Source organism: Gorilla gorilla, chromosome 13 (genome assembly GCF_029281585.2).
Source record: "Gorilla gorilla gorilla isolate KB3781 chromosome 13, NHGRI_mGorGor1-v2.1_pri, whole genome shotgun sequence".
Lineage (NCBI taxonomy): Eukaryota > Metazoa > Chordata > Mammalia > Primates > Hominidae > Gorilla > Gorilla gorilla.
Window position 1 is genome coordinate 116,228,861 of NC_073237.2, and position 25,571 is coordinate 116,254,431.

General features: G+C 43.3%; 1 long non-coding RNA gene across 1 annotated transcript in view; it reads right to left on the reverse strand.

Moving 5' to 3' along the window:
- LOC134756904 (uncharacterized) overlaps positions 1 to 25,571 on the reverse strand; it is a 355,080-nt gene that overhangs the window by 241,134 nt on the left and 88,375 nt on the right. The window contains exons 2-3 of the long non-coding RNA XR_010130341.1: positions 15,455 to 15,605; positions 12,347 to 12,396 (exon numbers count right to left, since the gene is read on the reverse strand). This is a non-coding gene — a long non-coding RNA (uncharacterized lncRNA). The remainder of the gene's footprint in view (positions 1 to 12,346; positions 12,397 to 15,454; positions 15,606 to 25,571) is intronic.

A 25,571-nucleotide genomic window follows, 5' to 3' on the forward strand; every position in this document is an offset into this window, starting at 1 on the left:
TATTCCTGGGATGCAAGGTTGGTTTAACATACACAAATCAATAAATATGATTCCCCATATAAACACAATTAAAATCAAAAGGCATATGATCATTTCAATAGAGGCAGAGAAAGATTTTGATAAAATCCAATATCCCTTCATGATAAAAATCCTCAACAAACTAAGCATTGAAGAAACATCCCTCAAAATAATAAGAGCCATCTATGACAAACCCACAGCCAATATCATATTGAATGGGCAAAAGGTGGAAGCATTCCTCTTGAATGCTGGAACAAGACAAGAATGCCCATTCTCATCAATCGTATTCAACATAGTACTAGAAGTCCTAGCCAGAGCAATCAAGCAAGAGAATGAAATTAAAGGCATTCAAAAAGAAAAAGAAGAAATCTATCTCTTCACTAATGATATGATTCTATACCTAGAAAACTCTAAATACTCCACCAAAAAGCTCCTGGAACTGATAAATGACTTCAGTAAACTTTCAGGATACAAAATCAATGTACAAAAACCAGAAGCATTTCTATACACCAGTAACATTCAAGCTGAGAGCCAATTTAAGAACTCAATGTCATGTATAAAAGCCACACACACACACACACACACACATAAAAAAAATATCTAGGAGTATTTCTAACCAAGGAGGTGAAAAGTCTCTACAAGCAGAACTACAAAACACTGCTTAAATGAATCATAGAAAGCAACAAATGAAAATGACACAAACAAATGGAAAAAACATTTCATGCTCATGGATTGGAAGAATCACTATCATCAAAATGGCCAAATTGCCCAAAGCAATCTACAGATTTAATGCTATTCCTATCAAACTACCAATGTCATTTTTCAAAGAATTAGAAAAAACTATTCTAAAATTCATATGGAACCGGAAAAAAAACTCAAATAGCTAAACCAATCCTAAGCAAAAAGAACCAAGCTAGCAGTATCACATTAACTGACTTCAAACTATACTACAGGGCTACAGCAACCAAAACCTCATGGCACTAGTACAAAAATAGGCACATAAACCAGTGGAATAGAATAGAGAACCCCGAAATAAAGCCACACACCTACAACCATCTTATTGTTAATAAAGTCAACAAAAATAAGTAACAAAGAAAGGACTCCCTATTTAATAAATGGTACTGGGATAACTGGCTAGTCATATGTAGAAGATTAAAACTGGACACGTACCCCTCACTGTATACAAAAATTAACTTAAGATGGATTAAAGATTTAAATGTGAGACCTCAAACTATAACAATTCTAGAAGAAAACCTGGGAAATAACCTTATTGACATCAGCATTGGCAAAGAATTTATGGCTAAGTCCCCAAAAATCAATTGCAATAAAAAACAAAAATTGACCTCATTAAACTAAAGAGCGTCTGCATAGCAAAATAAACTAGCAACAGAGTAAACAGGCAATCTACAGAACAGGATAAAATATTTGCAAACTATACAGCCAACAAAGGTTTGATATCCAGAATCTATAAGGAAGTTAAACAATTCGACAAGCAAAAAACAAATAATCCCATTAAAAAAATGGCACAGGACATGAACAGACACTTCTCAAAAGAAGACACACAAGTGAGTGACAAAGATATGAAAACATGTTCATCATCACTAATCATCAGAGAAATTCAAATCAAAACCATGATTAGATACTATCTCAACCAGTCAAAATTGCTATTCTTCTTCTTCTTTTTTTTTTTTTTTTTTTAAAAGAGTCTCACTCTCTCACAGAATGGCTGGCTACTCTTATTAAAAGTAAAAAAATGGTTCTGGGCGGGGAGGAGCCAAGATGGCCGAATAGGAACAGCTCCGGTCTACAGCTCCCAGCGTGAGCGACGCAGAAGACTGGTGATTTCTGCATTTCCATCTGAGGTACCGGGTTCATCTCACTAGGGAGTGCCAGACAGTGGGCGCAGGCCAGTGGGTGCGCGCACCGTGCGCGAGCCGAAGCAGGGAGAGGCATTGCCTCACCTGGGAAGCGCAAGGGGTCAGGGAGTTCCCTTTCCGAGTCAAAGAAAGGGGTGACGGACACACCTGGAAAATCGGGTCACTCCCACCCGAATATTGCGCTTTTCAGACCGGCTTAAAAAACGGCGCACCACGAGACTATATCCCACACCTGACTCGGAGGGTCCTACGCCCACGGAGTCTCGCTGATTGCTAGCACAGCAGTCTGAGATCAAACTGCAAGGCGCCAGCGAGGCTGGGGGAGGGGCGCCCGCCATTGCCCAGGCTTGCTTAGGTAAACAAAGCAGCCCCGAAGCTCGAACTGGATGGAGCCCACCACAGCTCAAGGAGGCTTGCCTGCCTCTGTAGGCTCCACCTCTGGGGGCAGGGCACAGACAAAGAAAAAGACAGCAGTAGCCTCTGCAGACTTAAATGTCCCTGTCTGACAGCTTTGAAGAGAGCAGTGGTTCTCCCAGCACGCAGCTGGAGATCTGAGAACGGGCAGACTGCCTCCTCAAGTGGGTCCCTGACCCCTGACCCCCGAGCAGCCTAACTGGGAGGCACCCCCCAGCAGGGGCACACTGACATCTCACACGGCAGGGTATTCCAACAGACCTGCAGCTGAGGGTCCTGTCTGTTAGAAGGAAAACTAACAAACAGAAAGGACATCCACACCGAAAACCCATCTGTACATCACCATCATCAAAGACCAAAAGTAGATAAAACCACAAAGATGGGGAAAAAACAGAACAGAAAAACTGGAAACTCTAAAACGCAGAGCACCTCTCCTCCTCCAAAGGAACGCAGTTCCTCACCAGCAACGGAACAAAGCTGGATGGAGAATGATTTTGATGAGCTGAGAGAAGAAGGCTTCAGACGATCAAATTACTCTGAGCTACGGGACGACATTCAAACCAAAGGCAAAGAAGTTGAAAACTTTGAAAAAAATTTAGACGAATGTATAACTAGAATAACCAATACAGAGAAGTGCTTAAAGGAGCTGATGGAGCTGAAAACCAAGGCTCGAGAACTACGTGAAGAATGCAGAAGCCTCAGGAGCCGATGCGATCAACTGGAAGAAAGGGTATCAGCAATGGAAGATGAAATGAATGAAATGAAGCGAGAAGGGAAGTCTAGAGAAAAAAGAATAAAAAGAAATGAGCAAAGCCTCCAAGAAATATGGGACTATGTGAAAAGACCAAATCTACGTCTGATTGGTGTACCTGAAAGTGATGTGGAGAATGGAACCAAGTTGGAAAACACTCTGCAGGATATTATCCAGGAGAACTTCCCCAATCTAGCAAGGCAGGCCAACGTTCAGATTCAGGAAATACAGAGAACGCCACAAAGATACTCCTCGAGAAGAGCAACTCCAAGACACATAATTGTCAGATTCACCAAAGTTGAAATGAAGGAAAAAATGTTAAGGGCAGCCAGAGGGAAAGGTCGGGTTACCCTCAAAGGGAAGCCCATCAGACTAACAGCGGATTTCTCGGCAGAAACCCTACAAGCCAGAAGAGAGTGGGGGCCAATATTCAACATTCTTAAAGAAAAGAATTTTCAACCCAGAATTTCATATCCAGCCAAACTAAGCTTCATAAGTGAAGGAGGAATAAAATACTTTACAGACAAGCAAATGCTGAGAGATTTTGTCACCACCAGGCCTGCCCTAAAAGAGCTCCTGAAGGAAGCGCTAAACATGGAAAGGAACAACCGGTACCAGCCGCTGCAAAATCATGCCAAAATGTAAAGACCATCGAGACTAGGAAGAAACTGCATCAACTAATGAGCAAAATCACCAGCTAACATCATAATGACAGGATCAAATTCACACATAACAATATTGACTTTAAATGTAAATGGACTAAATGCTCCAATTAAAAGACACAGACTGGCAAGTTGGATAAAGAGTCAAGACCCATCAGTGTGCTGTATTCAGGAAACCCATCTCACGTGCAGAGACACACATAGGCTCAAAATAAAAGGATGGAGGAAGATCTACCAAGCAAATGGAAAACAAAAAAAGGCAGGGGTTGCAATCCTAGTCTCTGATAAAACAGACTTTAAACCAACAAAGATCAAAAGAGACAAAGAAGGCCATTACATAATGGTAAAGGGATCAATTCAACAAGAGGAGCTAACTATCCTAAATATATATGCACCCAATACAGGAGCACCCAGATTCATAAAGCAAGTCCTGAGTGACCTACAAAGAGACTTAGACTCCCACACATTAATAATGGGAGACTTTAACACCCCACTGTCAACATTAGACAGATCAACGAGACAGAAAGTCAACAAGGATACCCAGGAATTGAACTCAGCTCTGCACCAAGCGGACCTAATAGACATCTACAGAACTCTCCACCCCAAATCAACAGAATATACATTTTTTTCAGCACCACATCACACCTATTCCAAAATTGACCACATAGTTGGAAGTAAAGCTCTCCTCAGCAAATGTAAAAGAACAGAAATTATAACAAACTATCTCTCAGACCACAGTGCAATCAAACTAGAACTCAGGATTAAAAATCTCACTCAAAGCCGCTCAACTACATGGAAACTGAACAACTTGCTCCTGAATGACTACTGGGTACATAACGAAATGAAGGCAGAAATAAAGATGTTCTTTGAAACCAACGAGAACAAAGACACAACATACCAGAATCTCTGGGATGCATTCAAAGCAGTGTGTAGAGGGAAATTTATAGCACTAAATGCCCACAAGAGAAAGCAGGAAAGATCCAAAATTGACACCCTAACATCACAATTAAAAGAACTAGAAAAGCAAGAGCAAACACATTCAAAAGCTAGCAGAAGGCAAGAAATAACTAAAATCAGAGCAGAACTGAAGGAAATAGAGACACAAAAAACCCTTCAAAAAATCAATGAATCCAGGAGCTGGTTTTTTGAAAGGATCAACAAAATTGATAGACCGCTAGCAAGACTAATAAAGAAAAAAAGAGAGAAGAATCAAATAGACACAATAAAAAATGATAAAGGGGATATCACCACCGATCCCACAGAAATACAAACTACCATCAGAGAATACTACAAACACCTCTACGCAAATAAACTAGAAAATCTAGAAGAAATGGATACATTCCTGGACACATACACTCTCCCAAGACTAAACCAGGAAGAAGTTGAATCTCTGAATAGACCAATAACAGGAGCTGAAATTGTGGCAATAATCAATAGTTTACCAACCAAAAAGAGTCCAGGACCAGATGGATTCACAGCCGAATTCTACCAGAGGTACAAGGAGGAACTGGTACCATTCCTTCTGAAACTATTCCAATCAATAGAAAAAGAGGGAATCCTCCCTAACTCATTTTATGAGGCCAGCATCATTCTGATACCAAAGCCAGGCAGAGACACAACCAAAAAAGAGAATTTTAGACCAATATCCTTGATGAACATTGATGCAAAAATCCTCAATAAAATACTGGCAAACCGAATCCAGCAGCACATCAAAAAGCTTATCCACCATGATCAAGTGGGCTTCATCCCTGGGATGCAAGGCTGGTTCAATATACGCAAATCAATAAATGTAATCCAGCATATAAACAGAGCCAAAGACAAAAACCACATGATTATCTCAATAGATGCAGAAAAAGCCTTTGACAAAATTCAACAACCCTTCATGCTAAAAACTCTCAATAAATTAGGTATTGATGGGACGTATTTCAAAATAATAAGAGCTATCTATGACAAACCCACAGCCAATATCATACTGAATGGGCAAAAACTGGAAGCATTCCCTTTGAAATTGGGCACAAGACAGGGATGCCCTCTCTCACCGCTCCTATTCAACATAGTGTTGGAAGTTCTGGCCAGGGCAATCAGGCAGGAGAAGGAAATAAAGGGTATTCAATTAGGAAAAGAGGAAGTCAAATTGTCCCTGTTTGCAGACAACATGATTGTTTATCTAGAAAAACCCATTGTCTCAACCCAAAATCTCCTTAAGCTGATAAGCAACTTCAGCAAAGTCTCAGGATACAAAATCAATGTACAAAAATCACAAGCATTCTTATACACCAACAACAGACAAACAGAGAGCCAAATCATGAGTGAACTCCCATTCACAATTGCTTCAAAGAGAATAAAATACCTAGGAATCCAACTTACAACGGATGTGAAGGACCTCTTCAAGGAGAACTACAAACCACTGCTCAAGGAAATAAAAGAGGATACAAACAAATGGAAGAACATTCCATGCTCATGGGTAGGAAGAATCAATATCGTGAAAATGGCCATACTGCCCAAGGTCATTTACAGATTCAATGCCATCCCCATCAAGCTACCAATGACTTTCTTCACAGAATTGGAAAAAACTACTTTAAAGTTCATATGGAACCAAAAAAGAGCCCGCATTGCCAAGTCAATCCTAAGCCAAAAGAACAAAGCTGGAGGCATCACACTACCTGACTTCAAACTATACTACAAGGCTACAGTAACAAAAACAGCATGGTACTGGTACCAAAACAGAGATATAGATCAATGGAACAGAACAGAGCCCTCAGAAATAACGCTGCATACCTACAACTATCTGATCTTTGACAAACCTGAGAAAAACAAGCAATGGGGAAAGGATTCCCTATTTAATAAATGGTGCTGGGAAAACTGGCTAGCCATATGTAGAAAGCTGAAACTGGATCCCTTCCTTACACCTTATACAAAAATCAATTCAAGATGGATTAAAGATTTAAACATTAGACCTAAAACCATAAAAACCCTAGAAGAAAACCTAGGCATTACCATTCAGGACATAGGCGTGGGCAAGGACTTCATGTCTAAAACACCAAAAGCAATGGCAACAAAAGACAAAATTGACAAATGGGATCTAATTAAACTAAAGAGCTTCTGCACAGCAAAAGAAACTACCATCAGAGTGAACAGGCAACCTACAACATGGGAGAAAATTTTTGCAACCTACTCATCTGACAAAGGGCTAATATCCAGAATCTACAATGAACTCAAACAAATTTACAAGAAAAAAACAAACAACCCCATCAAAAAGTGGGCGAAGGATATGAACAGACACTTCTCAAAAGAAGACATTTATGCAGCCAAAAAACACATGAAAAAATGCTCATCATCACTGGCCATCAGAGAAATGCAAATCAAAACCACTATGAGATATCATCTCACACCAGTTAGAATGGCAATCATTAAAAAGTCAGGAAACAACAGGTGCTGGAGAGGATGTGGAGAAATAGGAACGCTTTTACACTGTTGGTGGGACTGTAAACTAGTTCGACCATTGTGGAAGTCAGTGTGGCGATTCCTCAGGGATCTAGAACTAGAAATACCATTTGACCCAGCCATCCCATTACTGGGTATATACCCAAAGGACTATAAATCATGCTGCTATAAAGACACATGCACACGTATGTTTATTGCAGCATTATTCACAATAGCAAAGACTTGGAACCAACCCAAATGTCCAACAATGATAGACTGGATTAAGAAAATGTGGCACATATACACCATGGAATACTATGCAGCCATAAAAAATGATGAGTTCATGTCCTTTGTAGGGACATGGATGAAATTGGAAACCATCATTCTCAGTAAACTATCGCAAGAACAAAAAACCAAACACCGCATAGTCTCACTCACAGGTGGGAATTGAACAATGAGATCACATGGACACAGGAAGGGGAATATCACACTCTGGGGACTGTTGTGGGGTGGGGGGAGGGGGGAGGGATAGCATTGGGAGATATACCTAATGCTAGATGACGAGTTAGTGGGTGCAGCGCACCAGCATGGCACATGTATACATATGTAACTAACCTGCACAATGTGCACATGTACCCTAAAACTTAAAGTATAATAATAAAAAATTAAAAAAAAAGTAAAAAAATAACAGATATTGGCAAGACTGTGGAGAAAAAGGAATGCTTATACACTGTTGATAGGAATGTAAATTAGTTCAGCAAGTTCAGCAACTGTGGAAAGCAGTTCAAAGATTTCTCAAAAAATTTAAAACAGAAATACCATTCTACCCAGCAATGTCTTTACTGGGTATATATCCAAAAAGACACATGCATTCATACATTCTACCAAAAAGACACATGCACCTTACGTTCATCATAGCACTATTTACAACAGCAAAGATATGGAATCAACACAGGTGCCCAACAATGGTGGACTGCATAAAGAAAATGTGGCACATATATGCCATGGAATACTATGTAGCCATAAAAAAGAAGGAAGTCACTTCCTTTGCAGCAACATGGTTGCAGCTGGAGGCCATTATCCTAAGTGAATTAATGCAGAAACAGAAAACTAAATACCACATGTTCTCACTTATAAATGGAAGCTACACGTTGAGTACATATGGACATAAAGATGGGAACAATAGACACTGGGAACTACAAGAGGAGGTAGAGAGGGAGCAAGGGATTGAGGGACTACCTAATGGGTACTATGGTCACTACCTGGATGTGGAGTTCAATCATACCGCAGACTTTAGTTTCACACAATATACCCTGTGGCAAACCTGCATATGTACCCCCGAATCCAAAATAAAAGTTTTTTAAAAAAAAAAGTGTGCAGGAGGAGTGTGGGGTGAGAGGAGGAGAGTACAGGAAGAGGAAAGTACAATGGGAAAGGAGGGGAGGGGAAGAGAAAGGAGAGAAGGGAAGGGAAAGGAAAGGTGGATAAGGGAAGACAAAAGAAAAGGTGAGGAGAACATGGAGGTTCATACAAGGTTGTAAGGGCATAGAAGCAGTGTACATCATTGCAGCCTACATTCTATTGGCTACAAATCAATCTTATGACCCATCTTGGTTTCAAATATTGGAATCAGGACCAGAACCCATGTCCCCAGACCTGGTCCAGGTGCTGGTCACACACAATATGATGCCTGGCCTGGGGGCCTCATGCCCACTCCTCTTACCCACCCCACACACTTGGCTTACCATATGCACCACGCAGATGAACTGCCACAGTTCCCACCTCAGTCACCTCTGCAAGAATGCCTTGATTTTGCCAAACACTTGATATTTGGCATGAGGAGCTATAACATCCAGATGGAGGTATCTTTGCTCTCAATTCATAGAGGCAGAGAAAGTCATGATTCTAGACCAAACTCTTCATTTCACCAGTGAGGAAACTGAGGACAAAGCAGGATCCCCATCCGGGGACCAGCCCAAGGAGACACGCCTACGAAGCCACAGCGCTGGGCAGCAGAGCCAGGTCATCAGGCTCACCACTGGGACCACCCATCAGGAGGCTATGACCACGGTTAAGTTCTTAGAGAAAAACAACTCAAAGAGAAGACTTTTAGGCCTCCGGGAAGGAATTATCTGGGAGAAAGAAGCCTTCCAAGAGCCCTTAAATGATTCTGCATGGCCTGCTCAGTTAGTTCAACGGCTCTCAGTCTTTCTGCCTCTGTTGTGGCACACTCATGATAAGGCACAATTCTGGATTCAGCTAAAATCCAGGAAGAGCTTTCTTATTCAAGAAAGTAAATGAAATATAATAAGGGTGAAATTAGCACAATGACTTTGAACCTACCCTGATCTATATTTTCAAGCGAAAAACTTTCACATTTTTTCTCTATTTTTTTTTTCCTTTAACAAGTTAGTTCCATCTCTTACCCTGGTCCAAGCCCCTAAGTGGAGTGGGAGCTTGGCTCAGCATCCCTGCTGTATGAACCCACATCCAACCCACCCTCAGGAAGGCTCATCCCTGCAGGGAAGCCAGACTTAGGAGGCTCGTGCCTATCTCTCAGGCTCCAGTTCCACTTGGCAGGGGCTTTCTGGCCTGCCTCTGTTCTGAGATGGCACCGAGATAATGCAGAAACCAGCACAATGCTGACAGCCTGCCCCATGTTTACAGTACATCTCAGCAATGTTCCCTAATGCTCATGTAAACAGACTGCATGGCCCAGACTTAGCGGCTCCAAGCACTCTGGCAGGGGCCCAGCAGGGCTGCCACGTAAAACCCACTTCCCACACCTGAGCTTCTTGACCAGCCAAGGGCAACTCCTTAGAGAAGAGGCTTGTAGAGCTGAAAGGCACCCCACAGACCTCATGGCTATGCAAACATGCAGCCAATATGTAATTATCAGAACGCTGTCATGGGCTATGCCTGAGCTGAACAAAAAGACACACTTGGCTTTAGTCTTCATGGAGCACCCAGTCTGGTGGGGAAAACAGGCCACTGCCACACAGTGCCACCATGGTGGCCACATCAGGGGTGGGAAGAGGACACCATCCTCAATCTTGACAGAGAAGGCGCTTTCTAAACACTGGTCCCTCCATTTCCTAAGCTCCCCCTATGAACCCAGTGTGTCCGGAATTGGTGGGTTCTTGGTCTCACTGACTTCAAGAGTGAAGCCGCGGACCCTCGCGGTGAGTGTTACAGCTCTTAAGGTGGCGCGTCTGGAGTTTGTTCCTTCTGATGTTCAGATGTGTTCGGAGTTTCTTCCTTCTGGTGGGTTCCTGGTCTCGCTGGCTCAGGAGTGAAGCTGCAGACCTTCGCGGTGAGTGTTACAGCTCTTAAGGCAACGCGTCTGGAGTTGTTCGTTCCTCCCGGTGGGCTCGTGGTCTCGCTGGGCTCAGGAGTGAAGCTGCAGATCTTCGCTTCGCTACAGCTCATAAAAGCAGTGTGGACCCAAAGAGTGAGCAGTAGCAGGATTTATTGCAAAGAGCAAAAGAACAAAGCTTCCACAGTATGGAAGAGGACCCGAGTGGGTTGCCAATGTTGGCTAGGGCAGCCTGCTTTTATTCTCTTATCTGGCCCCACCCACATCCTGCTGATTGGTAGAGCCCAGGGCCTGTTTTGTCAGGTCGCTGATTGGTGCGTTTACAATCCCTGAGCTAGATACAAAGGTTCTCCACGTCCCCATCAGATTAGTTAGATACAGAGTTTTGACACACAGGTTCTCCAAGGCCCCACCAGAGCAGCTAGATACAGAGTGTCGATTGGTGCACTCACAAACCTTGAGCTAAACACAGGGTGCCGATTGGTGTGTTTACAAACCTTGAGCTAGATATAAAGGTTCTCCACATCCTCACCAGAGCAGCTAGATACAGAGTGTCGATTGGTGCACTCACAAACCTTGAGCTAAGCACAGGGTGCTGATTGGTGTATATACACTCCCTGAGCTAGATATAAAGACTCTCCACGTCCCCACCAGACTCCGGAGCCCAGCTGGCTTCACCTAGTGGATCCCGCACCGGGGCTGCAGGTGGAGCTGCCTGCCAGTCCTGCGCCGTGCGCTCCCTTTCCCCAGCCCTTGGGTGGTCGATGGGACTGGGCGCCGGGGAGCAGGGGGTGGTGCTCGTCTGGGAGGCTCGGGCCGCACAGGAGCCCATGGGAGTGGGTGGGAGGCTCAGGCATGGCGGGCTGCAGGTCCCGAGCCCTGCCCCGTGGGAAGGCAGCTAAGGCCCGGCGAGAAATCGAGCACAGCGCCGGTGGGCCAGCACTGCTGGGGGACTCAGTACACCCTCCGCAGCCACTGGCCCAGGTGCTAAGTCCCCCATTGTCCGGGGCCAGCAGGGCTGGCTGGCTGCTCCGAGTGCGGGGCCCACCAAGCCCACGCCCACCCGGAACTCCAGCTGGCCCGCAAGCGCCGCATGCAGCCCCAGTTCCCGCTCGTGCCTCTCCCTCCACACCTCCCTGCAAGCTGAGGGAGTGGGCTCCAGCCTTGGCCAGCCCAGAAAGGGGCTCCCACAGTGCAGTGGTGGGCTGAAGGGCTCCTCAAATGCTGCCAAAGTGGGAGCCCAGGCAGAGGAGGTGCCAAGAGCAAGTGAGGGCTCTGAAGACTGCCGGCACGCTGTCACCTCTCACCAGCATGGAGATGAGCACTGGAAACAGCCCAGTAAATAAGACACAAGTCACCTGACATCTTTTTTGTGTGTTTTTCCTACTAACAATGCTCCCTTCTATGTTAGTTGGCAAGCACTACCATGACAAAATACCATAGACTGGGTGGTTTAAACTGAAAATATTTTCTCATAGTTCTGAGGCTGGAAGTTCTGAGGCTGGAAGTGTCAGCAGCCTTGGTTTCTTCTGAGACCTTTCTCCCTGGCGGGTAGATGTCCACCTTTTCACTGTGTCCTCACATGGCCTTTTGTCTTTGCCCGAGCACCTCGGGTACCTCTTCCTCTTCCTATAAGAACATCAGTCAGATAGGATTATGGCCCACTCTAGCAGCCTCATTTCAACTGTATTGCATCTTTACCTGCCCTATCTCCAAATACAATCACCTTGAGGAGTGAATTTGAGGGGAAGATAATTCTGTCTATAACACATTCTATGTCTAGAATATGTTGCATTTTGAAGTTAAGAGAACATGTAACAACTTGTAAAAATGTGGGCTTTGGGGACAGGCAAACATGAGTATGACTTTTAGATCTGTTGCTTACCTTCTGCCTGATTTCGGATGAGTACCTTACGGAGCCTCAGTTTTACTCATCTGTAAATTGAAGTAATAATGTGTGCATTACAAGTGTCCTGAAGGGATTAGAGGTTGGGTTGTAGAGAGTATTTAATGAATGCTACTAATGCTGCTGGTGGTATTTGTTAATGGCAGGAATGGTAGTTTGGGGAAAGACGAGTTTAGATTTAGACTCAGATAATAGCAGCTGGCATTTATGGAGCATATATATGCCAGGCACTGTTCTAAGTGGATTCACTCATTTAATTTTTAAAACAACACCAGGAAGCAGAAACAATTGTTATCCCCATGTTATAAATAGGGAAAGTGAGGTACAAGGTTAAGTAAGTGTCTTCAAGGTCACAGACAGGTAATAAATGGAAGATCCGGAATTTGAACCCAGGCCTCCTGACCCCAGAGCCCACACAGTCAGTATTACTATAACTAAGTCATCTAGGACTTTAAACAATGTACTGAATCTCTATAAACTAAAGCAATATTCTCATGGCCTATAATTATCAAAAATTAACTTCTTAATTATGAGATGCTCACGAAAGTTTACTTCTCTTTTTGCTTGAACTCCAGAGATTTTTATTAGGGAAACAATAATGGTAACACTTTTCAGACAGAGGAGCAAATATCAAAAATGGAACTTATCTATAAATTAAACCCCTGCCCACACCCCAAATAGAGAACGGAGCTTGAATCCATCCTTTAAAGCTCAGAATGTTGATTAAAATGCTTTTATAAAGTAGAAAAAAATAAAGCTAATATTAAAAAATCCTGTTTTATTAATCCCCAAAGGAAGGATTTTATTAATTCCTTTAGAATCCAATAAAAGTGTGTTTTTTTAATCAAGTTTGTTTTTCAATTCCTGCTCAAGTGTCAAATCATAACAGAAGAGCCCACATTTCCTGAGAAGCTTCTAGGTACAGGGGCTGGGTCTGGAGTATGGGGGACAGACATGGACCCAGGCCTTTTAGACAAGCCAGCTGGATAAAAACAAACATGAAATATTAAGTACTATCAAGATGGTAGGTAAAAGCAGTGCTCATGAGGGTGATTGTGTCTATTTTATTATTTTATTTTCATACAAACAAGAACTGTTTATTCCAGAACAGTGTCTGGCACATATTATATTAGACCTTGAATAATACTTGTTGAATAAGTAGGCAAAAGTATAATCATGGAGTGTCTTACTGATATAGTAAGAAGTTTGCTTTTAATTCCAAAACAACATCTGTATGGCTTTTAAGCAGGAGAGTAACATGGTCTTTATGGATTTTTTTTTTTCCTTTTTGGTAAACTACCTTGATGGCATTAGGAGAAGGGATACATACATGTGAAAGGAAATGAAACAAGGAGGCCAAGTCACCATATAGCAAGGGTGACGTTGGCCTAGACTAGGGGTATAGCAGTGCAGGTGGGAAGAACTGGATGGATCCAGGATATATTTGGGACCTAGGGTTCACAGGAGACTTTGTGGATTCGATGTGAGAGATAAAGGAAAGAAGGACATCAGTATGAGCTCCTGGCATTTCACTTGAGCATCTGGGTAGACAAGGTTATGGCATTTACCGAGATGGGAGTAATATAAGCATGAATGGATTTGGGGCTCAGGGAGAGCAGAAATTAAGAATTCTATTTTAGGTATATTAAGGATAAGGTGTCTATTAGACATCTCATGAAATATCAAATGGTTGTTGGGTGGGTAAACCAGAAGTTCAGAAAGATATCAGATGGTCAGTATATTGAGGCATGGAGGTGGAAATGCTGGGTGTTCTACCAGAATCATTTGAAGCAAGGGTAAGACCTACTCTTTCATGATAGCATCAAATTCATGCCTCAGCCAAACTAGAAATCATGGGGTGCTTAAAAATAGACAGTATAGATCAACACTTGTTCTTCCTGCAGAAAATCCAACACATCCAAATGGGCTGCCACATCCTTTGAGGAGCTTCTCCTAGGCTTTCTAGCTCTCTCCCACACCCAGCAAGTTTTAGGTGAGACTCACTGGTACCCACATACAGTTAAAGTCCACCCTGCAAATTGTGGGTTTAATCAGATGCATGGCTCCATCGCTTGGGCTTAATGAGGTAAACCAGACCTCCGGTAATATTGCCTGTATAATTGACATGGTTCTCTGGGAAACATTACGCTTTATAATGAAAATACTGTATATAATTAGAATCTAATAGGAAGAAAATAGTAATTAGCCAGAATTAACTGAACAGACGCAATCAGGCAAATAAAGGTTATCCTCAGGAGAGGACCCTTCAGAGTTCAAACACACGTCCTATAATTGTAGAGAAGCCCCAGTAATTAAGAGTAATTTTTTCCCTGCATCGTGGTGGAAGAGTTCTTTTTTTATTTTTTACATTTTTGGTCTTCGGTTTGTGTGTGTGTGCGTGTGTGTGCATGCATGTGTGTGCCTGCTGAGTGGCAGAATGAATTTGGCCAAGACATAAAAAGGATCTGGAAGGTCGCACACACAAAGCCATGAAAGTAGGGAAGGGCAAGTGCAAGGGCAGGGAACCTAGAGCCTAAAGTTCCAGGTGCAATGCTCTGTTATTAACTAGCTGTGTGATTTTGAGTGAGTCACTCCCCATCTCTGATCATAACAATAATAGTGGTTACTATTTACTGAGTGTCCACTTGCTATGACCTATCATGCTAAGCACTTTCCATATATTATCAATATAATCTTTGTATTCTTAACCACTGGATAAACATCCTCCCTTCTTTATTTGCTTTAAAGCAAAGACTTCTCTTTTCTCCTACATAAGATTTAAACCAGACAATTTTAAAATACTAATAACGACAATAAAAATTTTCCCCAGGGTTATTGTGAGAATCCACTAAGATCGTGCCCTTTTTCAAGCTGTAAGAAGGAAGAAAATCAGACTTTATGAACCATTCGTTTACACCAAGAATTGTACAAGAACCTGGACTTGTCAGGGCCCATATCTGAGCTCCCTTCCTGCAATATCCACTCAGCATTAATGGCCTCTCCTACGGGCGTTATGATTAGGGTGTAAGCTTGTGCTATAAGGCTACGTTCACAGGAGTGCTCTCTGGAAGATATGGGGTCACTCACCTGCTTCATCTGTGGGAGGAGAAGAGGGGTGTTTTGCTGGAGGACAGTTAGCCTTGAGTGAAGCCAGGGAAATTGCTGTGTGGACCACGATGAAGCAGGTCTTCTCTTGCCAGTCAGTGCAATGGCCTCTCCAGCACCACATGGTCCAGTTCTAAATGCAGGAATATGAATGCCAACAAAGAATGTTGTCCATGTTTAGCCCAGAGTTACATATCCCATTACTTGCCCCTGTACCATCATAGAGCCAGTTCTCTGAGCAGATCCAACCAACATTCATGAGCACCAACCCTGTGCTGGGCTCAAGGTGGGCACTAGAGGTACGGGGGCTGTCCTTCACGGAGACTGCCATCCAGGGAGCAGGGGTGGGAATGCAGGAAGGAAAGGAGACATATTGCATGCATGTCTCCAGAACACAAGCTGGAGTAAGTGCTGTGATAACAGCACCACCAAAGCTAATAGAAAACTTGAGGGAGCTATTGAATTCCTGCGAAGAATAGAGACAGATCTGGGAAGACTTCCAGGAGGAGGTGGCATTTGAGTAGGACCTTGCCAAGTGGAAATAGGAGAGAGGGAAACTCTGGGGAAAAGGACCAGCCTGGGCAAAGGCATGATGCCAAGTGGATATACAATATATATCATGGGAGAATGACTTGAAGCCTCTGATGTCACAGATGTATTGAGAAGCAGAGGTTTCTAGTCCTCTCCTAAAAGAGAGAGAACTGGGGATTTCTCAGGTATCTCTATCTACCCTCTTACTCACCTCTCCCCACAAGAGGAATAATGGATTTGATTGGTAAGGCTAAAGAGCAGCTCATCCCATCATCCAAAGGGCATACATGGGAAAGAGCAAGAAAGAATGGTGTCTTCCAGGCATGAGTAAAGATGTCTTTCATGGGGATCCTTTCACCTACCTCTGCCCAGGTTGGTAGGCTCTGGGCAGAGGGGCTTGCTCCTACAAGCTCAAGCAGACCTGTTTGCCAGCTTCTCCATCAGTCTCAGGAGGAAAGAAAGGTGGGTTCCACAGTCCTGATTCAGGAAAGAAGGTCCCAGTGCAGGAACATTCTTTTTTTTTTTTTTTTTTTTTTTTTTTTTTGAGACGGAGTCTCGCTCTGTCGCCCAGGCTGGAATGCAGTGGAGTGATCCCGGCCCACTGCAAGCTCCGCCTCCTGGGTTCACGCCATTCTCCTGCCTCAGCCTCCCGAGTAGCTGGGACTACAGGCGCCCGCCACCACGCCCAGCTAATTTTTTTGTATTTTTAGTAGAGACGGGGTTTCACTGTGTTATCCAGGATGGTCTCGATCTCCTGACCTTGTGATTCGCCCATCTCGGCCTCCCAAAGTACTGGGATTACAGGCGTGAGCCACCGCGCCTGGCCGGCACATTCTTTAATCAAGCTCTACCATCAGTGAATCTGATTCTGGTTTTATTTCTTACCTATGTTTTTGTGTTCGTTTTTAAATTGACTGGATCTGGAGGAGAGTAGTAGCCAGGTATTGGCAGGCTTAAATCTCCCATCATGTGCTACTGGGTCAGTGCATGGTTTTGTGCGTTTAGATCACAGGGCAGGGTATGGATGGTGGTAGATAAGGCTGGAAAGGCCAACTTGTTTCTTAAGAAATGGGGGAGAAAATATCCAAATTATCACGTAATTTCAGTACCCTTCCTCCATAACAAATATCAACTATATTAAGTCTGAAATGTACCCTTCCTTTAGAGAAATGGGGCTCCACTCTTAAGATTCTTACCTATCAATCTGTGTGTTGAGACATAACATCTCACGCCTCCCTCCCCAGCGTGCATCAATACCATATTGGTATTGGGGATATGCACGAGAGTAGAGAAAAGTTTTTGTAAGAGCTGCTAGAGGGAAAGAATGAATGGATGGATACATGGCCTTGGGACATCAATCTCTAGCTATGTTATCTGTCTTCAAAGTGATAATAATGTATATAGCATGTATTTATTAAACACAACATGCAAAGCTCTGTAACAGAAGCCAGGGAAGCTATACAGAGGGGTTAAACATAGCCCGTCCATTTGAAGAATTTACCATATAGCAAGAGAGATGAGATTTCTATAAAATAATTATAATACAAGGTGAGAGGAAATACGATAATTAGTTTAAGTGCTATAAAGTGCTGTGGGTATGCAAAAGAGAGAGAAAGATTTCTTTGGCAAGAGAATTTAGAGAAAATTTCCAGGAAGAGGTGGTGTTGAAGCTGAAGCTTGAACTCTAGGCTGTATATGGAAATGCAGACATAAAAGGCGGGTCTTCTTCATGGAGAAGTGTCTCAAGCAAGAACAAGGGAGTAACAAATATGAGGAGGAACAGGAAGTCATGAGGACCACTAGCTCATATAAAGAAGCATTCTGAAAAATGTATGGAAGCCAGATCTTGCAGGATCTTGAATGCCAAATCAAGGTGGACTTTGCCGCGCATTTTGAGTTAAAGGCATGACTCAAGCAGAGTAGTATCCCAGTGCAATTGATTAAAGCAGAGTCCCCTAGAGGATTGGAGGCTTGGTCTCCTTCCTGGAGCAAGTCTCTGCCTGTGCTGAGTGCTGAGTGATGGGAAGCGGAGTCACAGGATGGTTTTGCAGATTACCATGTGCCTCTGCCCGCTTCCTTTTCTCTGCCAGAAGAGGGACCCAAGGCAGCTCTGATGATCACAGGTGAAACCCTCTTGTCTGGGCCTCCTATTTCTATTATTAAAGCCACTTAATGCCTAATTACTCAACCAGCCACAAGGCCTTCAGAGAGCTCCTTGCCAGAGAGCAATCGGATTTGTCAGACATTTCCAAAAGCACACAACTCTCTTGGAGGTCTCAGAATAGCTATGTCAGTGGCCCTAATGGAACATAATTTCCTGTAAAGGAAAACTAATTTAATATTTTCAGGTATTATGTAACCAAGTGCCCGCAGAGAGAGGGAAGACAACTGCTAACGAGAAACAATCAGAGCTCGGTACCCCTGTGGAATCAGAAAGCCTGCAGGTCTATTTAATGCTGCAAAGGGGACCCACGGGAGTGGCTGATTGCAGAGACAGGGGTATGGTAGTGTAATGGTGAAGCATGTGGGCTTTCAGCCAGGCTAGACTGAGGTCTGCTGCTTACTAGCTGTGAGATCTTGGGCATACTACCTAACGTCTCTGAACCATGCTGAAGTTTCATCATCAGCAAAATAAGAATGATAAAATAATCCTAACTCATTTGGTTGTTGTGAGGACTAAAAAGAATAATGTATGCAAGGTGCATAGCACAGTGCTTGGCACTTAAAAAGACATTAAATAAATGGCTGTTACTACAGCTGCTGTTATTATTGATCAGAGTAGAGTTAAGGAAAACTTACTTTCCTCTCACTCCTGATTTTGGAAGAAGGGATGGGGTCAGGATACCAAGCACCCAAACCTTGTGGAGTAAACAATATATAGTCACAGGACCATCCTACAGTTAGTTGTCCACTCCACTACCACCCTCACACCTCATCACTTGAACAATTATTAAAAGGACAAACAAATCTTTCATCTCTTGCCTGGATCGTGGATTGCAATGGCCTCCTTATTTCCCCACCCAGTGCCATAATCACCTCCTTCAGGCTATCTTCGTTACTGCAGTTAAAAGATATTTCCCGAACTTCCATCTGATAACATTGGCCCTCTGTTTAGAGGGCATAATAGAATTTCTCAGATCTAAAAAATTCAAATCCAAACTCTTATCCTAGCATTCAAGGCCCTGCAAAATGTGGTCCCAGCCTTGTCTCCCTGAGAGCTCCTGTCCTGTCTCCTAATCTTCTAACACACCATCTTCTTGCCATTTCCCTACTAAGTGCTCTCCCTCTCTCACATATGCAGCCAACCTCAAGAATCATGGCACTTTTTCCTAGCAAGTCAGACACGACCTCAGAATCTTTCTCAACACAGTGTTCCAGGCAGTCACAACCAACTGATCATGTTTGGGACAAAACATTAAATCCATTTGCTGGTCTAGAATAGCCTGGGTCTTGGCCAAACTGATTCGATTTTGTCCTCAGTCTCACAGAGACCCCTGAAAACTGATTTAGCCAAGCTCTCCAAATTGATCACATGCCTTTGGGCCTCTCCTGAGACAGAGAAGCCTCTTTCCCACGGAAGGCTCCCTGTACCTCTACCTATACCAGACCCTAGGGCCCTAAATCCTCCCTCCTATGACACAGCTTCACTCTGGGGCAGGTAAGTAGTCCCTTGAACTCAGCGACATAGTTTTAGCTGTCCCTTCTGCCACTAGTCAGCTGGACCCAGATGTTTCTCATGGTCCTAGGGATCCCTTGTACTGGCTTTCTCCAGGATCCAAGGAGATCCTTTTTCCTCAATCTCTGAAAAACCAAGAAAGACTGCTCTACCACCAGCAGCAAGCTTAGGCTCTAAGAATAGATACCTTCAACCCAGGATCCCCCACCCCCAGGATAAAATCCTTAACTTTTTAACGTTTTATGAACCAGTATACTTTCCTGAAACGCCTAGATCCAATGTCAGATTTCTACAGCCTTCTCAGCTGAGAAGATTGGAAGCTGTTTTAGCTGAACTCCTACTGCAGACATTCCTGAGGCTGCCCAGAAACCCGCCAAAGAGACCTCAGGGTCCAGTGGAGCAAGGCTAAACCACAGCCTCCAGTGCAGAAACTCTCCAACCCTGGGGAGGTTTTAAAAAATGCCAATGCCTGAACCCATCCAAAAGAAACTCTAATTTATTTGCTCTCATATACATATACATAAAGGACAATATACATCACCTTTAAGAAAAAAAAAAAAAGAAGCTCCCAAGTTGCTTCTAATGTGTACACTCTCCTGTAAACAGTCACATTCATTCAGAAATATTGACAACTGCCAACTACAGATGACAGTGGGAAAGCCCTATATGAATATCCTCTGGACAATGGCCCCAGCATTCCTTCCAGTCCTAACAGGGTGGAAAGGACCAAACTGCTGTCTGAAACAACTTAGGAAACATTAGAGATGACACCAAAAGACCTGGAAGGCAGTACTTCAACCCAATGGGGAGTCCTAACCGGAGCTGATGCCTAAGCCTATATTCATTCATGCATGCAGTATTCATTCATTCATAAATATTCAGCTCTTATTATGTTCCAGGCATGGTACTAGGACTCAGGTGATGGCTCCAGCTCAAAGAACCCCTGATTCTGAACCATGATCCCATGTTAGTGGCTACCGGAGGTAGTTTCTGAACCTCAGCTGAGAACTCCAGCAACTTCCACTAAATTTTGATACCTCAAAGGCAATAATTGACCAATAACAATTATTTTTATTATCCTTAGGCTCTTGAATAAGAAATTATTGAGTGTTTACATTTGTGGCAATCATACTACATTTTACCAGCCACCATTTTGCAAGATAAATTTTGTTCTATACAATTTATAGGTGAGAAGATAAAGAAGTTGAAAGAGGGAAAGTAATTTGACCAGGGTTGCACAGCTGTTAGAGAGTTGAGCTGAGATCTGATCCCACATCTGTCTTTACCCATTCTGGCATATTATGTGAGTCATACATATTTCCTGATTCAACCAAACACTACCAACAGGTATTGAGCACCTTCTCATGTAAGACACCACAGGAATGAATATTCAAAACAAACCTGTTTAGTGGTCATCACTTTTATCATTCAGAGCAAGAATCAAAGAGTCATCAAACTTCTTCTGTAAAGTCACATTACAGTGATTTGGGGCTTTGTGGTCTCTAGGGTCCTTATCACCATTTACTCTCCTCATGTAATCCAAAAACAGGCACTGACAATACAAAAGTTTCAATAAAACTTTATTTTAAAAAAAAAACAGGTGGTGGGTTGGATTTTGCCCATGGTCCTTAGTTTTTCTACTCCTATCCTACAGAAAAGGAAACTGGGACTAAGAGAGGGAAAGAGACTTGCCCAAGGTCATCCAGCTTCTAAACAGTAAGCCAGGCTTCGATCCACATCTATAAGATTCCGCTGCTCATTCTCTCCTCTTCACTACACTGCCTCCCCAAAAAACCCCAGGGACTCATTCTTTCATCATTTAATCTCCCTCAATCCTCTAAGCTTTATCTGTTCCGATTAAGGTGAGCTTATTGTGCTCGAGATGGGTTATTGCTTTTCACAGTTCTCTCTCAAGAACATAAGAACAAATCAATCTTTCTGTCTTAATAAGTTGATAATGATTGTGAAATATTTAATGTGCTCAGTGCCATCCTTGATCTTCAGGCTTCAGTCAGAAAACCCTTCCCTGTCCTTTCCTCTCTCAAACATTATGCCCTGCATTTGTTTTTCTTTGCTTTTATTGTGTGTAAGACAGTTTTTGGGTTTTGTGGGTTTTTTGTTTGTTTTTACTGTTTAATAGCATATTCATTCCTCTCCTTTTGTCACCCATTTTCTCCCTCTAACATTGAATTTTGTCCTGGCTAAAAGGTGATTGCTTTCTGCTCATCTGGCTTTTTGGCCAGTATTTGCACTTGCCCATCACTTTGCATCCCTATATTTGCTTTTGTGAAATATCCCAGGACTCTGAGATCTCAGAAGGCAGCTATCTAACCCATCCCCCTTCTCCAGGCAAGACTTCATTCATTTATTTATTTACTCATTCAGTAAATACTGATTGAGCATAATCAGGTGTGGGTGATAGAATGATGGTCAAAACACACATGGTCCTAGCTCTCATGGAGCCTACAATCTAGTGGGAGAGATCAACATTAATGAAATAATTACAAAATATATAGTCTCAATCTGTGAGGCTGAGCAACATAATAACAGAAGGGACATAATTTGTCTCATTGGTGAGAGTCATTAGGCAGGGGTTGGAGAAAGACCCCATTAAGATGTATGAGCTGAATAGAGATAGGAGATTGGAAGGGGACTCCTTAGGAGGACAAAGAGGAGAAAGGCTCTTTACCCAAAACCAGCTCCTCCTACCTGCTCTTTAAGGCTTTATAGGGGAAAGGCATCTACATTCTCCAATTTAGGTGATCAGTTAACCGCCTCTAGAGTTTGAAATGCTTCCTCTTGCTTTTGTAGCAGCCTCTTAGGAGAAGCGTTAGAACTGGAAGGGCCCTTAGGGATCATCTGGGGCAACTTCTTCACTTTACAAATGGACAGCTTGGTGCCTAGAGAAGGTGGGAGATGTGCCTTAGAGCGTACAATGACGCAGTGGCAGAGCTAGGGCTCAGGCCAGAATCCTCCTGTTCTAGTGTTCTTTCCTCAGATTCAGGGTGAAGTTCCATTACCACGGAGCTTTTTAAAGACAGTATGTGCATGTCTTTGTTATAGACCAATGGTTATAAGAGTAAGCACAATAGCTACCTTTTGTGAAGGGTTTGTTCATATTCCAAATACAGTTAACATTTTACACTCAGCTTTCATAGCGTCGTCCCAGTAACCCAGTGGTACAGGGCTTGATAGTGGTTCCTTGTTTCCCCCTGTTTCATCTCAGCTGGCTGCGCCCTCTGTTCAGCTGGGGACCGCAGGCCAGGAAACCTAAGGGAATCCACACACCCTGCCTGACTTCCCTGTCTGCACCACAGTAGGCAGAACACGATTGGCCGTTTAGACTGTGTAGGCCTGTGGGCCCCACTGCATACTAATCAGTCACTAGAAATAGATGCTTTAGGGGCGAAAACATTTACTGGCAACACTATCTGGCTTCAATCTTTCACCTTCACTGGGTAATGAGATGAGCTAGAACATTAAAACCAACAAACAGCCTTTGGTGTTTACAGCAAATGTTTGCAAGAGCGTAGGAGCCAGAGGTGCTCTGGGGAACATCTGGATTTCTGGAAACTGTGTGATTACACAGATGTGTTAGATTCATCAAGCTATAAAAATATCCTGTGATGTATGTCATGGAAGAAAAGCAACTTCCCAAAATGGATTTGGTGCAAATTATCGATCATAGCAAAGACACCAAAGGAGGAGTTGATGTGACTCCAGGCTCTGAGGAGACCCTCAAAGCCAGGGTGAAGTGGACACTTTAGAGAGTGATCTTGGTTGACAACGGAGGGTAGAGTTGGGGTCTGAGGATGCCAGGGATGTTCTTTGATAATCCTCTCTGACTATGAATACCCATTGCATTGCTTGCACTGAGTTTCTGCTTTTTTATGTGCTCCAGGGTTTCTACATTGCTCACAAATATCTTCCACTGGCTTACAAAATTCCATGAAATGTGCCCTAAAGCACTTCTCCAGGTTCATCTTCTGTAGCCACCACTACTACCAAAATAGGCATCCTCCTATTTCCCCAACCATGTCATTTGTCTTCATTCAAACCCACAGCACCATGCCTGACTTAGTCCCCTCAAATATTGTTTGTTTGTTTGTTGTTTGTTTTAATGGTTAGCAAATGAATCAGTGAATTAGTGACCTCTGGGCCTTTGCCCATGCCCATGCCCATGCCTGGACACTTCCTGAGCTCATGCAGGAGCTTCTCTTCCTCCCAAGCCTGAGTCCAAGGGGCATCTCCTTCAGATAGGACTTCATCACTCCTGCTAATGACCACACCCCCACACATGTTGCACAAACCTTCAGTTTATCCCATAGACTTCTTTTTTATTTCAGATGTGTCTGTCTTTCTTACTGTTGTATAAGCTTGGAAAAGCTGGAGACCCTGCCCTGTTCATTTTTGCAGCCTTGATGTAGCAAAGAGAAGCACAATGGTAGTAGGTGAGCTGCCTCTGGGAACCCCTTCAAGAATGCAGAACTCTTTTTTTTTTTTTTTTTCGAGACAGAATTTTGCTCTCGTTGTCCAGGCTAGAGTGCAATGGCGCGATCTTGGCTCACCACAATCTCTGCCTCCCAGGTTCAAGTGATTCTCCTGCCTCAGCCTCCTAAGTAGCTTGGACTACAGGCGCGTGCCACCATGCCTGGCTAATTTTTGTATTTTTAGCAGAGACGGGGTTTCACCACATTGGCCAGGATGGTCTCGATCTCATGACCTCGTGATCTACCCGCCTCGGCCTTTCAAAGTGCTGGGATTACAGGCGTGAGCCACCACGCCCGGCCAAGAAGGCAGAACTCTTAACATGAAGTTCCAAGGGCTTGTGATTCTAAAATGAACTTCACCGTAGCTAGCAATGAACACACCTTAGAGAAGTTTCATTCTCAAGGAAAGGTTCAGGGGGAGTTATTTCTCTCCATTTGGGAGCCAGGATTGAATGAACCATTCATTGCAATTGTTAAGCATTAGATTCGTGTAAATGGTGATAACAGTGTGCCCTGGTGTTTATTGAAATCTGACAGCATTTTAGGAATATAGTTTTACAACACTAAATAGTTTGAGTAAAAAATTGTGTGAGGCCAGGCGCAGTGGCTCAAGCCTATAATTTTGGCACTTTGGGAGGATGAGGCGGGCGGATCATTTGAGGCCAGGAGTTTCAGACCAGCCTGGCCAACATGGCGAAACCTTGTCTCCACTAAAAATACAAAAATTAGCCGGGCATGGTGGTGCCCACTTGTAGTCCCAGCTAAACTCGGGAGGCTGAGGCAGAAAAATCATCTGCACCCAGGAAGTGAAGGTTGCAGTGAGCCAAAATTGCACCACTGCACTCCAGCCTAGGCAACAGAGCGAGACCCTGTCTCAAAACACACACACACATACACACACACACACACAAATATATATATAGTATGAGTAGAAAATAAATAGTAAATAAACAGAAAATAAACAAACAAAACTTATGAATAGAAAATAGCATGATAAGAAAAATTAGGTGTATGTTATCTTTGCCTGCATGTTGACAGAAACTGGTTGCAGCACCAGTTGTAATCTTTGGGCAGACCCAGGTTTCCTGACCCTGTTTTCGGTCCATTTTGCCTCCTGCCACAGAAACCTACCAATGAAATTGCATGTGTTTCATCCTGGATAGTCCCGAAAACAGCCCCACCCCAGCAGAGAGTATTACCTGGGCAGAGCATATTTTCATCTGAAGGTCACAGGGCAAAGCAGAGAGAGAGACCCAGCTGAACTGCCTTCCCATGTGTGGATTTATGTGGAAGGAATTAGGAACCAGAATAAAGCAATAGAAATTCAGTTGGTGACCTGAGAATTTCTCACATGTAGCATAACAACAGACATTCTTTTGAAGTTAGGTATTTGTCTTTCTCT